Source organism: Elephantulus edwardii, unplaced genomic scaffold, assembly GCF_000299155.1.
Source record: "Elephantulus edwardii isolate Elephantulus edwardi_28Jun2011 unplaced genomic scaffold, EleEdw1.0 scaffold00091, whole genome shotgun sequence".
Classification (NCBI taxonomy): Eukaryota; Metazoa; Chordata; class Mammalia; order Macroscelidea; family Macroscelididae; genus Elephantulus; species Elephantulus edwardii.
The window spans coordinates 621,462-633,516 of NW_006399841.1; positions in this window are offsets into that span (position 1 = coordinate 621,462).

The following is a 12,055-nucleotide window of genomic DNA, read 5'->3' on the forward strand; positions in this document are numbered from 1 at the left end:
AAATGGGGAATAAGTGATGCCCCGTGAAGTTCACCGAGGAATCCAGGAATGCTGAGGCCAGGATCCCTCCCTCCTACGAGAACAGACAGAGACAGCGCCTTCCACTAGAGCTCATGTTCTAGATGCAGACTCCTGGGCTCCTAAACTGTGAGAAAATACCTTTCTGTTCCTTAGAACCACCCACTTGTGGTATTTCTGTTACAGCAGGATTTATGGACTAAAACACTCACTGAATTCGTGATAATGTGTTTGGAGGAATAGTCTAATTCTCCCACACCCCTACTCCACCCCATCCTTCAAACTGGGGTAGACTATAAGGCGTTCTGTATGTCTCCCACCTGCACCCTCTCCCAGGCCTCAACTCTCCTCCTTCCCAGAGGGCACCATCCTGCAGCCGAGAGTATGGGCTTTCTCAACCCCAGACGTTATAGCCCCAGGAGGCAGGCAATGCCAGGCACTTTCTCTCTCCCTACAGACCTTGTGAGCTCATTCTGGTAAAAGTTTAATGCCTAAAAGTCAATTACACTTACGAATGCTCTGATGAGCCCAATAGCAGCATTTTCTCAGAGTCGCCGGGGCCTGTATCTGCTTTCCCACTCCCTCCAGACAATGCTGAGAAAGCCTCCTTGCTCACAATGTGATGGGCCTGATCCCAGCCATGCTGCCAACTTGCTGTGTGAGCTGAAGCAAGGCACAGCCTCTTTCTAGATTCCATTTTAACATTGCTAAAACGGGAGACTGACTCCGATGCTCTCCAGTTCATTCGGGGATCTTAGTTTCCCAGGGCCACCATAGCAGAAACACCCCAAGTGGATGGCCTTAGACAATGGAAATCTGTTTTCTCACTGTTTAGAAAGTTTCAGAACATTACTTTTGGGGAAGGCTTTTCTCTCTCAGCTTTGGGGAAGGTCTTGTCTGTTCAGCTTGTTTCTTGGTCCCTTGGAGAGCTTCATGTGGTTTGGCATCAATCTCTATCTCCAACTCCCTACCTCTGCTGTGTGTACTTGTTTAATCTCTGAGGCAAAACAAACTACTCTAACTCTGCGTCATTACATAACAAAGACAACCTATTCCCAAACAGGATTATAACCACAGCCATCGAGGTTAAAAGTTGAGATTTAGAAGAGATCTAGAAAAAAAAAAAAAGAAGAGATCTAGAGGGACATAATTCCATCCACAATATTCCAAGTTTTGGTTCCCCAAACTTCATATCCGTAACACCTACCAAAAAACATTCACTGTACCCACCATCACAAAAGTCTTACTTCAGCTCCAAATCCAAAATCTCATCTTTTGAAGCATCTAACTCAAATGCAGGTGAGACTTTAGATGTATTCCATCCTGAGGCAATACTCCTCTTCATCTGAGAGTCTGTAAAGTCTAGAATCCAAGTTTCGTGCTTTCAAAGAGCAATGGTAAAACCGGCGCAAGACAGACATTTCCATTACAAAGAGATGCTGGAGGCCAAGAAGGGATAACAGGCGCTCTGTGAGAACAATTTACATTAGTTCTGAAGGTTTACAAAGAATCCTCTCTTTTCCGAGGCCACGTAAGCAATGACCTTGTCTTTGGAATCTGTCCTGAGCCTTCTGGAGTTTTAATGGTGGCCCTTTAACCCTAGGCTCCAGGTCTGCCTTCCAGGACCTCTAGGACAGTAACTCAGCTCCATCTGTTTTGAGGTAGCCTCATTCTCCCAATCCAACTCATTATCAATCCCAAACTCTTGGCCACTTATCCCTTCGGACCTGTTCTTTTGATTCTTGGGCATAATAGCAGCCCCATACCCTTGGCATACCTTACTGGCAGCTCCATGCTCCAGACTTGGTTGGCAAAGACCCGACTGTTTGGAACGTAGGAGCCTATGACCCCACCTTTTGAGATCTGGAAGTTCATGGTTCATCTCTTTGAAACCCAGAAGATCCTGATTTCTGTGCTCCTTCCCCCAGGGCTGCTGACCTCCAAGCTACCCCAGGAAGGGTCCTTTTCTTTTCTTGGAAGGCAACACATGTAGCTCCTTTGGCACATGTCCTGCCTATAACTAGAAGGCAGCATTCTTTCCTTTCATTCTCCTCCTATTTTCTTTGGGCCAAGCTGATGAGTTTTCTGCTGTGGTAGTTGGTTATAGCCATCAGTCACAAGTTTAAGTTCTTTAACAAAATAGGTTGCAGCCTCTTTAACAAAATATGTTGTAGCCAGATCCTTGGTGAACATTTTTGGATGCGTGTTGGTACAACAGAGTTTTCCAAATCTTTAATTTTTTTTTTTCATTTTGCACAGTTCATTTTCAGTCTATTTGGTCTCTCATTTTACTATGAAGAGAAACCGTGTAGCCCTTTAAGATCTTGCTTAGAAATCTCAGCCAAATATCTGTATGAGAGTCTAAAATCAGGGACATTTGGTTTTCATGTAAATGTTGCTGTTGTTATGTGACATCAAGTTGACCACAACACGTTGTTGGTGTTGATTGCTGTCAAGTCAAAGTCTACTCATAGCAACTCTATGAACAAAAGACCTAATGCCTTTCTATAATGGTTGGTTTCTCCAAGTTCATAGAGTTTCCAGAGGCATGTGGTTTAGGAAGTGAATGCCACTCCTACTTCCCAACCTGTTTTACAACTGGGAGCTCCACCACTGTCCACAATGGGAAACCATCATGGTATTGGATACCCCCATGGCATAAGATTCAGCGCCACAGCAAACCCAGGTTACTTCACACAGCATATTGACAAAGAGTGATTTGTAAAGTGGAAGAATGTTCCTCCAGATATCACAACACAAGTCTCATTTAGCAGTGGCTAAGTGTTGTCAAGTCGAATATGAGTCAGAGTAAGCTTTGCACAAAAGACCTAAAATTTGTTCTATAATTAACAGCGACCTAATTAACAATAACTGAATTTCACCCTATCCTGAGCCAACCTCAGTGTCTCTGACACAGCTCCCACCATTGCTACAGTCACTGTGTCCATCTCATCCAGGATAAATAAGGGGGAACTAAATGCAGATCCTTAACTCTATTTTAAAGTCCTCACATGAGTTTGGAATCTATGTTGGATTTTCAGGAAATGCCTTTCCAAGTGGATGTCCCTTTAATTTTGCTGCTGCCCTGGGTCATACACCTCATGAACAGCATTCCTTTTCTGTAGGATTTGGTCTGTGCAGGTTAGCTAATCAGTTCCCAGCAGTCTTTGTCATTGTTGGCAAAGAAATTCAAGATGCATCTTGTCATTGTTAGGTGCCGTCAAGTCGAGTATGACCCATAGCAAACCTGTGAAGATCAGATCTGAACCCTGTTCTATCCTGTGCCATCTTCACACTTCTTGACACATTAGAGCCCATTGCAGCAGTCACCGTGTCAATTCACCTGGTCAAGGGTATTCCTCCCTTTTGCCAACTCTCTACCTTTCAGAGAACCATGTTCCTCTCCAAGGAATAGCCCCTCTTAGCAACATGCCCAAAGTATGTGAGGCAAAACAAAGCCTTATCATCTTTGCCTCCAAAGAGCATTCTGGCGGCACCCTCACCAAGACATCTTTGTTTGTTCTTTTGGCGGTTTATGGGATACTCGGCGTTCAGGATGCATCTTGAGATGTAGCATTTTCCACATCTTTCTGATGGACCTCCAGAAACACACATGAATGAAGAAGAATAAGTTACCAGAAAAACTGGTCCTATTCTGCTGTTCCAGAGCCACCAGGCAAACTGAATGGCTTACACCTTTGGCTAATCATAGAATCTCACTTAATGGTTATGGACCTATCACTGTCAACTTCCCCCTTGTAGGTATTCTACCCTTAACTCCCCTAATGGTTTTTCAGCCAATTAGGAATTTTGAACCTGTAGCTCTGATAATGTAAGAATGGCTTTTTTTTTTTTTTGCAGTACTCTTCCCATTCTCTTTCATTGTGTAGTGATGAACATTTCCCAAGTCTGGACCTTCTCTATCCCTTAATAAAATCCCTTTGGTTTTATTTAAGTGGATTCTATGACACCTTCAAGTTTACCACTTGCAGATTCTACCATCCAACCCACATTTAAACAAACCAAGGCAAGTCGTTTGAGATTCCATACAAAGCACTACTTTTCCTCCTCTGTCTAACCATCATTTTCTTGTTCACATTTATAGTAACACTCTGTGGTTGTGACCTTATGTATTCTTTAAGATAATAGAGATTTTCTCTATAGGTTTATTTTTTTCTGAGTCAAACTTTGCACATATTTATATTATATTCAGAAAAAACATCCTTTCAGTCATTTACAATAAAGAGCACAATTTTCTTTTTTATTTATTAACATGGCATTGGTTTGCATACAAAATTTGCATGCATTATGTTTCATACTATCCTTTATTCACATTGTGTTTCAAACAATCATTATCATTCATTATGTGTTATAAAATCATTCACCTTTAAACCACATCCATCATTAGAACACTATTTTTTTAATCATCTTTTTATTTTTTCCCCATTCATTCATTGCTACACATTTTCCTCCCTGCCCACCTCTCTCCACAGCTCACTTCTCTCTTTGAAAAGAAAAAAAAATTCTATGCAGCTCTTATTCTGGACTCTTGCCATGAAAATGATACCTAATCATATCTCCCATTTAAGCAGTTCTCTCCCTCATCTGTTTCAATGCCGCGTACATTAGTTATCCCCTCTTTTCTTAGTTTCCCCCTAACCCTGATGTTAGTCTTGTTTTATAACAGTGGTATTATGCAGCGTTTGCCCTTTTGTGACTGAGATATTTCACTCAGCATAATGTCCTCCAGGGTCACCCATATTTCATGAGTTTCTTGTTTTTCAATGCTGTGTAGTATTCACTGTGTGAATATATCCCAACTTCTCTATCCATTCATTTGTCAATGGACATGTGGGTTGTTTCCATCTCTTTGCTATTTTGAACAAAGGAGCAATAAGCATGGGCGTGCATGTATCTGCTTGGGTGGCGGTTATGGTTTCTTTAGGGTATATTCCCAGTAGTGGAAATGCTGGGTCAAATGTATTTCTATTTCCAACTTTTTGAGAAAGTGCCACACTGCCTTCCATAGTGGTTGCACCAGAACACTATTTTTTAATGAAAATTATGACTTGGCTTTTCTTTCTCTATAGTTTTTTAAACTTCCTCCTTCTCCATTGGAATCACCTTTGACATCCATAATTCAACTAACTCTCTTCGAAACAATCTATGCTTTAACCACTGTTGTTGTGTATCAATAAGTCTGAACTTACCCGTAAGCTGTTCCTCGGGCAGGTTTCCAGAGGAAGTTCATTGCATGGGAGGAGATTGCCCATCCTTCTCCTACAGAGCAGCTGGTGGCCTTGAACCATGAACCATGTGCCTTTTGGATTGCAGCGCAGCTTCTTGCCACTATGCCAATAGAGCTTAAGTCCTTGAAAGCTTCTTCCAGCCTTTAGTTACTATCCAATCCCAAAACCACTTACACAGTTTTAGGTTTCTGCATTCTTCCAGTACTAAGCCAGTCTTAGTTAGCACTGGTGTAACAAAAATACCATAAAAGGACAGCTTTAGGAAATAGAAATGTGTTTTCTCACGGGAGACTAGAAATTTCAACCCAAGCTTGCAGCTCCAGAGGAAGGCTTTCTTTCTCCGTCAGCTTTGGGGAGTGTTCTCATCTCTTCAGATTCTCTCCTGGCTAATTTGAGATCTCCAGGTGGAGATCTTATTGCTTATTAAATTGCTTATTAAACTCTTTTCTATCTCAATAGACTTTGACTCAGGATATGTCCCACACTAATCCTGCCTCAAAAACTTAATGAAGACACCTATCCCCAAATGGGGGGGGGAGCGGGGGGAGTTGGATGAAGTTTGCAAAGTTAATTGAGTTTTTTCCATTTAACCATTCATACACAGTTTTTTTAAATAAAATTAATTGCAATATCCACAACATAATTGCACTTTCCCCACTTTCTCCTGGTAATTCTTGCTCCATTTATCTTTCTATCTTACCCCTTTCTGTCTTTTTGGCTCTAACTCCAAAGAAAATGCTACATTTTTTGCCTTATACAGTTAGTTATTTTAAAGAGTGGTTTACAGGAAAAATTAAACTCCCTAGGTGAGATTTATTCTCGTTTAGAAAAGTAAATAAAGGCCATCCTCTTAGAGGTGCTGCGTGGCTTTTTAATTTTTTAAATATTATTTCACATTTCCCCCCACCTCTTTCTAGGATCTTTGACTATAGACAAGTCAGTGGTGGTAGCCAGGTACCATCTACATCCTTCTGGTCTCTGGATTGTCGAAGTTGAAGTTCAACTGGCCTGTTAGTCTTTTGGACTAATTGTTTCTCTCATCTTTACTTTTCTTCTCTAGTATTCTGAACAGGGACAGACCAGTCGTTTGTACCTTAGAGAGCTGCTCACCAGGTTCTAAGATCCCAGTCGCTAAGGAAGGTAGGATTTACAAGACGTATTTTGAGTAGATAAATTGCAACCTGTAACTGTGGGAAAGCTAATCAATCTACCACCTGCTCCAGGAAAGAAAGATGGGTAATGTCTTGTGTGATTTACACAGGTCTGAAAACCCCATGGATGGTCAGCTATGTGTCAGTCCTAATCCCACAGCAATGCCTTTTGATAACTGTCGTCAAAAGGATATTCTCAGATAGAAGAACAAGGGTCCTATTCCAGGTTAAAGATTCATGGAAGAATGGCCAGAGACAGAAATGCCAATACTGCAGAGGTGTTGGGAGAAAGGGAGACATTCTAGATGAGTCTCTGCTTATTTAGAAAGTAAACACATTAAAATCAATAGACATAGAATTATGCAAAGTGCAGCCCAGGCTACTGTGATCTGGCCTCCTTTCCTGTACTTTGCATCCAGCTCTGCCCACCCTAACAGGCCTTTCATAAGGTGGCCTCAGATGTGCCACAGCTGGTCTCAAGAAAGGAATACATGCTTTAGGCAGGCCCCAGGGAGGGGAAGAATGAAGGTGCCTGGGTCTTCTTGTGCGGACCACGATGAGCAATTTACCCCAAATCCACCCACTTATTACTGCATATTCAGTTCAGGTTCTGCCAGCCCCAAGATGGCCTTGCATAATCTCAAAGATTGCTGCCCCCACAACCTTCTTGTACTGACCCCTTCCACGGGAATGCCCTCTTCTTTTTACAATGGATTCGACCCCAGGCAATGGCTCTATTTAATCTCCTCTCCAGGATTTCTAGATAGCTCTGGGCATCGCTCTAACTCCATTTACCCTCCCACTATACAGGAAACAGCCTGGACAAAAGTGCAAAGGAGGCTTTTTATGAAAGTAAGGACTTTTTTGTTCCCTCTTGATCTGTACCTCATGCCTTTTCTGCCAGTGGGGACCTAGGCAGTATGCCAGACTTCGGGTAACATATTGAAAGCCCTGAGAGATTCATTCTATATTCCAAATGGTATATCTTTTGAGCAAGAGCAACCTTTCCCCAGAAGGCATAAAAATAATTCCTGTCCCCAGTCAAGATTGCTTCCGAATTGGGGAATACGTAATGAACCATGGTTTTAAACTCTCCTTTCACCATAATCTTCTGCTTTAATTAAAATTATTTTCTTTTGCTGTATGTTCTGGCTAGAGATCATATTACAAATACTCCTTTTCTGGTGAGGCTTGGACATTTAACCATTCAGAAAGGAGACACTTAAATGTAACAAAGAGAAATGTGATAGGTAGTTGTTGTTGTTGTTTGTTGCGTACTGTTGAGTGGGAACTGACCCATCGCTGACCCACCAGCAGGTTTTCAGAGACAGTTAATTGCAAAGGAGGAGTTTGCCCAGACTTCTCATACAGAGCAGCTGGTAGATTCGAACCACATGACTTCAGGGTTGCAGCACAGCTTCTTACCATTAGGGCACCTTGAGTAGATTAGTAATTTTTAGTTGTTGGATTACAAGATTATTAGGAGGGAAGTCAAGGTAGCTTGGGCAGTCAAGGGGCATTTGGAGGCTGTAGCTGGAATCCACACATGGCGTCAGGCTCATTTCTTGTCATTTTCTTCCTTATAAGTTCGGGCACACAGATCTCCTCGTGATGCATCAAGTGGACTGACTTCCTTACCACTGGATTTCCAGGTGGAGCCAACCAATGGAGGCACCAAGAGAGGTAGATTTGAACCACCTAGCCTATCACTTGATGGTGCTCCTGTAGAACCTGTACTTGGGTCAGGAGGCTGTTGTGCACACAGAGCAGGGGAGCACTGCATGGTTGGAAGCTGGGAAGGGAGCGCGTCAAGGTCATATTCTCTCTCCATACCTGTACAATCCATATGCTGAGCAGATTATCCCAGAAGCTGGAGTCTATGAAGAGGAGTATGGTATCAGGAGTGGAGAGAGACTCATCAACAACCTGCCTTATGCCGATGACACAACCTTGCTTGCTGAAAGTGCGGAGGATTTGAAGCACTTGTTGCAGAAGATCTTTCCTTGATCAAACCCTCTTCACCTTCAGCAAGTAAGAACCTGATGCTTCTGGGAAGAAAGATGGGCAATCGCTTCCCGTGCAATTTACAGCCTCTGAAAATGCACAGGAGGATGAGATATGAGTTGGTTTTGCCTGGAAGGAACACGGAAACAATAACAGTGGGGAGCTAGACAGCAGGGTAGAGGGTTCAGGTGTGAGTGCGTCCCCAGGAAAAGAGAAAGTGACGTCTTCCAGGTCTCTTCCAGGACCTGCTCTGTAAGGGGTCCACTCACTTCATCAAAGGGAAACAAGAAGAGATCAGAGAGTCAGAGTCCAGTGCAGGGTAAGACTCCCCAGACTTGTGTGTGGTTCTTTTGGCTTTTTATTTCTAGGGGAATTTTCCATGAGGTACTGGATTCTGCCTCTGTCCAGCTCTCAGACTCACAGCGTTGGTCTGTCTCTGCTAGCCACATGCCCACAGTCTGGGGGTGGGGGTGGGGAGGTAGGGGAAACCCACAGAGCAACCCCCTCTAGGGAGGGAGACGGGCAAGGCCTCTCGTGGGTGGGTCCTTTCCTCCCCACAGTTGCCCGGCAGCCCCACATTACCGCCCAGGGGGCCTTTTGTGCAGCTGAGCAGCCTCCGGGTGCCCGGGGTGAGTCATTTCCTGTTATTCTCCTCTGAGGAGTTGCTGCCATTCTTTCTAGCAAGATCTGACATTTTTATAGGATTAACTTCTGGGGCCTTTGGGTCAAGAAATAGCTCAGGGATCCTTTCTTTTTTATTTACAAAGCCATTAATTGACTTCTTTATAAAATAAGACTCCTGTATAAGCGCAAATGGAGTGGGAACAGAGCTTTATTTAGTCCAAAACATCAAACCATTTTAAAAGATTGTTTTTAACAGTGAAGTGTTTGGTGGCGAGGTAGAATCCCCCTCGGTCTGCTGCCGAAGACAGTGTTGACTTAATGGGACATCAAGCTGGATACTTGGGACAAACCCACTTAACCTTGGAGAGTGGAAGTGTAGAGTCCAGAGCCCCGCTACAGGTACCCCAACCCCAGTTCCAGAGGAGAAAGGCCAGATGAGAACCCCTTTTCCCTACAAGCCTGAGCCCTGCCTCAGATCTAGCCAGAAATCCACTGAACCAACTACATGGCTCACCACACTCTCTAAACCTTTACCCTGTGGTCAGCTAGCCACTGAGCTTTCTGAGAGAGTCCATCTCCACTCAGGCCAAGCTGAGGAGCTGCAGGGCTCGTGGTCTCCCATCATCTACTGGACTCTAGGGTCAATTGTCTAATTGCATTGATTGCTCTCATTTCACAACATGGTGACCAATGAGTTTTATTGTAGGAAGTCCTGGGGGGCGGGCATAAGGAGTCACACTTTTAACCCAAAGACACGCAGTTTGAATCCATCAGCTGCTCCATGGGAAGTGGGCAATCTCCTCCCTTGCAATTTACACCCTCTGAACATCCACTGAGAGGTCAGCTGTGGGTTGGTTCCTACTCAGTAGCACAAAATGATAGTGTTGTTCTTGTTGGCAGGTGCCATCAAGACAACTATTACTCATAGCAACCCTCTGAATGACAGACGTGAACGCTACCCTAACTGGTACCATCTTCATGATCTCCAATAGGCTCATTGTCACGGTCACTTCGTCCATCCACTTTGTTGAGGAGATGAATTGACCGAGTGACTGCAACAATGGGCTTAGGCCCAGCAGAGATAATGAGGTGCAAGATATCCATCAGCTGTACATAGAGTCAGAGGCAACAAACTGGAGCAAATACATTTCTATTTGTTAAAGTCAAGGGCTTCCGGTATTTCTGTTACAGCAGCACTAGATAACTAAGACTGAGACATCTGAGCTCAGAGGGGAGAGTGGCTTTGACAAGGTTAGAGCCACCTGGAGCTCCCCTGTGTTCTATCACCCAGCCTCGCCTGTGGAGGAGCCCAGAGTCTTACTGGAGCACAACTTCTCCAACTTTCATGTGCACACGAATCACCTGAGATCTTGTTAAAATGCACAGTGTGGGCCTCCAGATTTCCTTTCCAAGGAGGCTCATATTTTGGGATGTTGCTTTCTAAAAAAAAATCTATCTTTATACCTAAAAAAAAGAATTACACATTGTAATTCATTAGGTCTGGAGTGGGGATGTTGTTGATGTTGTTATGTGCCGTCGAGTCATCTGCGACTCATAGCGACCCTATGTACAACAGCCCTAAACCCTGCTCTATCCTGAAAACCTTCAATTTCAATGATGTTCATGCTCCTGGTCCTTAGATGATACTAGATTGTCCAGATTCTGGGCAATTACAGTAACACTGTTGACTTTGATGACATCAAGAATCAGCACAGAGTTTATCAAGTTTCTATCATCTTCGTGTATTACGCTCCCTGGGACTAATAGTACCCACAGGTCATAACCAAGCCACGGTAATTCTTTTCCAGTACGTATATAAGACCAGCCAGCCCAGTAAGACGCCCTGCTGTTGAGCCGGCTGTCAGAAAGAGTTTAGATCAAGGCCACATTCACCTCAAAAGTTTCTGAAGGTGGAAGTCAGAAGTCACTTATAGCTTGATCTCTATGAGAATGTTCCCTGTGGCTGTCCTTGGTGACGTAGATCAAAGCCAAGGCCATAGCCAGCAAAGCTACAGCAGAAGCGATGAGTGGCTCACCCGGCATCTACTCCCATTTCTCCCTAGGAAAAGTCTGATTTTGCCGAAGATGTCAAAATATCTGGCTTAAAAACAAATGTGAATCTCTTTTGCATCCAAATCGAGGAATACTCTAAAATCTGGCCATTAGCTGTAAGTAGACATTACTGAATGAAGTTTCCAGAAAAATTCTCTCAAAGAAAAGGATAAATAAATGGTCTTTTAATTTTTTTTTCCTGCTTCTTCTTCTTCCTGCCTTGCATATAGGTGGATCGTGGAGCTCCAGAAACCATCTTGTCACTAGGAGAAATTCTTAAGAACAAAAACTATACCTTTAGACTTGTTAGTGTTGCTGTCGTGTACTGTTGAGTCAGAACAGACCCATAGCTGACCCTCTGGTGGGTTTTCAGAGGCAGTTGATTGAACAGGAGGCGATTGCCCACCCTTCTCCCATAGAAACAGCTGGTGGATTCAAACGACACCTTTGGACTGCAGTGCAGTTTCTTACCTTAAGAATAACTGAGTATGAAGATGGGAAGAGTATGGGACTTGATGGAATCATGGATTTAACATACTATCCATGAACTATTCACTCTTGAACATTACATTACACTAAAAAATAAATAAATGAATAAAAGAAACGTAGTCTGCACATTCTTCAAGCCACTATTTTGCGGCTTTCCGTGTCTAGCAGCTGTCGTACTCAAAATTATGCAATGGCTCTGTCCTCAGTCCTGAATGATGTGGCATTTCCTTATATATTCTATTGCAGAATGGAAATAATGGAGTTGAAATTGGATTTAATATTGCCAGAAATGGACGACAAGTTCGGGTGGGTGGAGCTACAAAGGATGCACTGGGTCTCTGAGTGGCTCTGGAGTCCGCTCCAAGTCCTACAACATCCTCATTATGAAGATTTTTTTTTCCATTCGTCTCTCTGGGCTGAGAATACAACAGGCAACAGGGGCTCCACTACCCTTCCAAAGAGCCAGTG